Below are 5,153 nucleotides of genomic sequence, written 5' to 3'. Positions count from 1 at the left end.
GCACCTGGTATTCCCAGGCGGTCTCCCATCCAAGTACTGACCAGGCCCGACCCTGCTTAGCTTCCGAGATCAGACGAGATCGGGGCCTACCAAAGGGCCTTTTAAAGATACTATATCACCACGCTTTGCTCTTTCGTCTATACAGGGAGCGCCTGCAGATTTTTCCAGACACACTCACAGCTTTTAAATGTCAAATCAGAATGTACAAAGTGGCTATAAGGATCACAAATGTAGTGCAGTAAAAATATTAATATTTACTGTTGAAATGTAGAATACGTTAGCATAAAATTGAAAAGAAAATGATCGATGAGCTTAGGAATGATGAAAGCCATCATTTAACTGGATTTGTGTCATTTCTATACCGGCAAGTCATGATCTAGCTATATCCTTCCCACCCTGTCGGTGTCCACTGAAAAAGCAGCAGCGCCCTCTGCTTTTTGTAAAGAGGAGTGAAAAAAAGCTTACAGCACCTGGTATTCCCAGGCGGTCTCCCATCCAAGTACTGACCAGGCCCGACCCTGCTTAGCTTCCGAGATCAGACGAGATCGGGCGTGTTCAGGGTGGTATGGCCGTAAGCAAATATTGTGCCTACCAAAGGGCCTTTTAAAGATACTATATCACCACGCTTTGCTCTTTCGTCTATACAGGGAGCGCCTGCAGATTTCCAGACACACTCACAGCTTTTAAATGTCAAATCAGAATGTACAAAGTGGCTATAAGGATCACAAATGTAGTGCAGTAAAAATATTAATATTTACTGTTGAAATGTAGAATACGTTAGCATAAAATTGAAAAGAAAATGATCGATGAGCTTAGGAATGATGAAAGCCATCATTTAACTGGATTTGTGTCATTTCTATACCGGCAAGTCATGATCTAGCTATTTCCTTCCCACCCTGTCGGTGTCCACTGAAAAAGCAGCAGCGCCCTCTGCTTTTTGTAAAGAGGAGTGAAAAAAAGCTTACAGCACCTGGTATTCCCAGGCGGTCTCCCATCCAAGTACTGACCAGGCCCGACCCTGCTTAGCTTCCGAGATCAGACGAGATCGGGCGTGTTCAGGGTGGTATGGCCGTAAGCAAATATTGTGCCTACCAAAGGGCCTTTTAAAGATACTATATCACCACGCTTTGCTCTTTCGTCTATACAGGAGCGCCTGCAGATGTTCAGGGTGGTATGGCCGTAAGCAAATATTATGCCTACCAAAGGGCCTTTTAAAGATACTATATCACCACGCTTTGCTCTTTCGTCTATACAGGGAGCGCCTGCAGATTTCAGACACACTCACAGCTTTTAAATGTCAAATCAGAATGTACAAAGTGGCTATAAGGATCACAAATGTAGTGCAGTAAAAATATTAATATTTACTGTTGAAATGTAGGTACGTTAGCATAAAATTGAAAAAGAAAATGATCGATGAGCTTAGGAATGATGAAAGCCATCATTTAACTGGATTTGTGTCATTTCTATACCGGCAAGTCATGATCTAGCTATATCCCTTCCCACCCTGTCGGTGTCCACTGAAAAAGCAGCAGCGCCCTCTGCTTTTTGTAAGAGGAGTGAAAAAAAGCTTACAGCACCTGGTATTCCCAGGCGGTCTCCCATCCAAGTACTGACCAGGCCCGACCCTGCTTAGCTTCCGAGATCAGGCGAGATCGGGCGTGTTCAGGGTGGTATGGCCGTAAGCAAATATTGTGCCTACCAAAGGGCCTTTTAAAAGATACTATATCACCACGCTTTGCTCTTTCGTCTATACAGGGAGCGCCTGCAGATTTCCAGACACACTCACAGCTTTTAAATGTCAAATCAGAATGTACAAAGTGGCTATAAGGATCACAAATGTAGTGCAGTAAAAATATTAATATTTACTGTTGAAATGTAGAATACGTTAGCATAAAATTGAAAAGAAAATGATCGATGAGCTTAGGAATGATGAAAGCCATCATTTAACTGGATTGTGTCATTTCTATACCGGCAAGTCATGATCTAGCTATATCCTTCCCACCCTGTCGGTGTCCACTGAAAAAGCAGCAGCGCCCTCTGCTTTTTGTAAGGAGTGAAAAAAGCTTACAGCACCTGGTATTCCCAGGCGGTCTCCCATCCAAGTACTGACCAGGCCCGACCCTGCTTAGCTTCCGAGATCAGACGAGATCGGGCGTGTTCAGTGTGGTATGGCCGTGAAGCAAATATTGTGCCTACCAAAGGGCCTTTTAAAGATACTATATCACCACGCTTTGCTCTTTCGTCTATACAGGGCGCCTGCAATTTCCAGACACACTCACAGCTTTTAAATGTCAAATCAGAATGTACAAAGTGGCTATAAGGATCACAAATGTAGTGCAGTAAAAATATTAATATTTACTGTTGAAATGTAGAATACGTTAGCATAAAATTGAAAAGAAAATGATCGATGAGCTTAGGAATGATGAAAGCCATCATTTAACTGGATTTGTGTCATTTCTATACCGGCAAGTCATGATCTAGCTATATCCTTCCCACCCTGTCGGTGTCCACTGAAAAAGCAGCAGCGCCCTCTGCTTTTTGTAAGAGAGGAGTGAAAAAAGCTTACAGCACCTGGTATTCCCAGGCGGTCTCCCATCAAGTACTGACCAGGCCCGACCCTGCTTAGCTTCCGAGATCAGGCGGATCGGGCGTGTTTCAGGGTGGTATGGCCGTAAGCAAATATTGTTGCCTACCAAAGGGCCTTTTAAAGATACTATATCACCACGCTTTGCTCTTTCGTCCTATACAGGGAGCGCCTGCAGATTTCCAGACACACTCACAGCTTTTAAATGTCAAATCAGAATGTACAAAGTGGCTATAAGGATCACAAATGTAGTGCAGTAAAAATATTAATATTTACTGTTGAAATGTAGAATACGTTAGCATAAAATTGAAAAGAAAATGATCGATGAGCTTAGGAATGATGAAAGCCATCATTTAACTGGATTTGTGTCATTTCTATACCAGCAAGTCATGATCTAGCTATATCCTTCCCACCCTGTCGGTGTCCACTGAAAAAGCAGCAGCGCCCTCTGCTTTTGTAAAGAGGAGTGAAAAAAGCTTACAGCACCTGGTATTCCCAGGCGGTCTCCCCCATCCAAGTACTGACCAGGCCCGACCCTGTAGCTTCGAGATCAGACGAGATCGGGCGTGTTCAGGGTGGTATGGCCGTGAGCAAATGTGCCTACCAAAGGGCCTTTTAAAGATACTATATCACCACGCTTTGCTCTTTCGTCTATACAGGGAGCGCCTGCAGATTTCCAGACACACTCACAGCTTTTAAATGTCAAATCAGAATGTACAAAGTGGCTATAAGGATCACAAATGTAGTGCAGTAAAAATATTAATATTTACTGTTGAAATGTAAGAATACGTTAGCATAAAATTGAAAAGAAAATGATCGATGAGCTTAGGAATGATGAAAGCCATCATTTAACTGGATTTGTGTCATTTCTATACCGGCAAGTCATGATCTAGCTATATCCTTCCCACCCTGTCGGTGTCCACTGAAAAAGCAGCAGCGCCTCTGCTTTTTGTAAAGAGGAGTGAAAAAAAGCTTACAGCACCTGGTATTCCCAGGCGGTCTCCCATCCAAGTACTGACCAGGCCCGACCCTGCTTAGCTTCCGAGATCAGACGAGATCGGGCGTGTTCAGGGTGGTATGGCCGTAAGCAAATATTGTGCCTACCAAAGGGCCTTTTAAAGATACTATATCACCACGCTTTGCTCTTTCGTCTATACAGGGAGCGCCTGCAGATTTCCAGACACACTCACAGCTTTTAAATGTCAAATCAGAATGTACAAAGTGGCTATAAGGATCACAAATGTAGTGCAGTAAAAAGATTAATATTTACTGTTGAAATGTAGAATACGTTAGCATAAAATTGAAAAGAAAATGATCGATGAGCTTAGGAATGATGAAAGCCATCATTTAACTGGATTTGTGTCATTTCTATACCGGCAAGTCATGATCTAGCTATTTCCTTCCCACCCTGTCGGTGTCCACTGAAAAAGCAGCAGCGCCCTCTGCTTTTTGTAAAGAGGAGTGAAAAAAGCTTACAGCACCTGGTATTCCCAGGCGGTCTCCCATCCAAGTACTGACCAGGCCCGACCCTGCTTAGCTTCCGAGATCAGACGAGATCGGGCGTGTTCAGGGTGGTATGGCCGTAAGCAAATATTGTGCCTACCAAAGGGCCTTTTAAAGATACTATATCACCACGCTTTGCTCTTTCGTCTATACAGGGAGCGCCTGCAGATTTCCAGACACACTCACAGCTTTTAAATGTCAAATCAGAATGTACAAAGTGGCTATAAGGATCACAAATGTAGTGCAGTAAAAATATTAATATTTACTGTTGAAATGTAGAATACGTTAGCATAAAATTGAAAAGAAAATGATCGATGAGCTTAGGAATGATGAAAGCCATCATTTAACTGGATTTGTGTCATTTCTATACCGGCAAGTCATGATCTAGCTATTTCCTTCCCACCCTGTCGGTGTCCACTGAAAAAGCAGCAGCGCCCTCTGCTTTTTGTAAAGAGGAGTGAAAAAAGCTTACAGCACCTGGTATTCCCAGGCGGTCTCCCATCCAAGTACTGACCAGGCCCGACCCTGCTTAGCTTCCGAGATCAGGCGAGATCGGGCGTGTTCAGGGTGGTATGGCCGTAAGCAAATATTGTGCCTACCAAAGGGCCTTTTAAAGATACTATATCACCACGCTTTGCTCTTTCGTCTATACAGGGAGCGCCTGCAGATTTCCAGACACACTCACAGCTTTTAAATGTCAAATCAGAATGTACAAAGTGGCTATAAGGATCACAAATGTAGTGCAGTAAAAATATTAATATTTACTGTTGAAATGTAGAATACGTTAGCATAAAATTGAAAAGAAAATGATCGATGAGCTTAGGAATGATGAAAGCCATCATTTAACTGGATTTGTGTCATTTCTATACCGGCAAGTCATGATCTAGCTATTTCCTTCCCACCCTGTCGGTGTCCACTGAAAAAGCAGCAGCGCCCTCTGCTTTTGTAAAGAGGAGTGAAAAAAGCTTACAGCACCTGGTATTCCCAGGCGGTCTCCCATCCAAGTACTGACCAGGCCCGACCCTGCTTAGCTTCCGAGATCAGACGAGATCGGGCGTGTTCAGGT

At 43.5% G+C, this 5,153-nt stretch overlaps 7 non-coding genes and 3 pseudogenes across 7 annotated transcripts; all 10 read right to left on the bottom strand.

The window, feature by feature from the left end:
* Positions 1 to 458: 458 nt before the first annotated feature.
* Positions 459 to 577, bottom strand: LOC129114609 (5S ribosomal RNA). The gene has a single exon (XR_008532591.1). It is a non-coding gene; the product is annotated as a 5S ribosomal RNA (ribosomal RNA).
* A 381-nt stretch (positions 578 to 958) lies between these two features.
* Positions 959 to 1,077, bottom strand: LOC129114608 (5S ribosomal RNA). The gene has a single exon (XR_008532590.1). It is a non-coding gene; the product is annotated as a 5S ribosomal RNA (ribosomal RNA).
* A 488-nt stretch (positions 1,078 to 1,565) lies between these two features.
* LOC129114602 (5S ribosomal RNA) lies at positions 1,566 to 1,684 on the bottom strand. The gene has a single exon (XR_008532587.1). It is a non-coding gene; the product is annotated as a 5S ribosomal RNA (ribosomal RNA).
* A 377-nt stretch (positions 1,685 to 2,061) lies between these two features.
* On the bottom strand, positions 2,062 to 2,180 carry LOC129114603 (5S ribosomal RNA). Its single transcript, XR_008532588.1, has one exon. It is a non-coding gene; the product is annotated as a 5S ribosomal RNA (ribosomal RNA).
* Positions 2,181 to 2,559: 379 nt separating this feature from the next.
* On the bottom strand, positions 2,560 to 2,677 carry LOC129114604 (5S ribosomal RNA; annotated as a pseudogene).
* Positions 2,678 to 3,058: 381 nt separating this feature from the next.
* On the bottom strand, positions 3,059 to 3,176 carry LOC129114605 (5S ribosomal RNA; annotated as a pseudogene).
* A 378-nt stretch (positions 3,177 to 3,554) lies between these two features.
* LOC129114607 (5S ribosomal RNA) lies at positions 3,555 to 3,673 on the bottom strand. Its single transcript, XR_008532589.1, has one exon. It is a non-coding gene; the product is annotated as a 5S ribosomal RNA (ribosomal RNA).
* A 380-nt stretch (positions 3,674 to 4,053) lies between these two features.
* Positions 4,054 to 4,172, bottom strand: LOC129114601 (5S ribosomal RNA). Its single transcript, XR_008532586.1, has one exon. It is a non-coding gene; the product is annotated as a 5S ribosomal RNA (ribosomal RNA).
* A 380-nt stretch (positions 4,173 to 4,552) lies between these two features.
* Positions 4,553 to 4,671, bottom strand: LOC129114610 (5S ribosomal RNA). The gene has a single exon (XR_008532592.1). It is a non-coding gene; the product is annotated as a 5S ribosomal RNA (ribosomal RNA).
* Positions 4,672 to 5,050: 379 nt separating this feature from the next.
* Positions 5,051 to 5,153, bottom strand: LOC129114606 (5S ribosomal RNA; annotated as a pseudogene; the record flags this gene model as incomplete).

This window comes from Anoplopoma fimbria, unplaced genomic scaffold (assembly GCF_027596085.1).
Source record: "Anoplopoma fimbria isolate UVic2021 breed Golden Eagle Sablefish unplaced genomic scaffold, Afim_UVic_2022 Un_contig_5206_pilon_pilon, whole genome shotgun sequence".
Taxonomy (NCBI): Eukaryota; Metazoa; Chordata; class Actinopteri; order Perciformes; family Anoplopomatidae; genus Anoplopoma; species Anoplopoma fimbria.
This window is presented reverse-complemented; position numbering and strand designations above follow the sequence as displayed.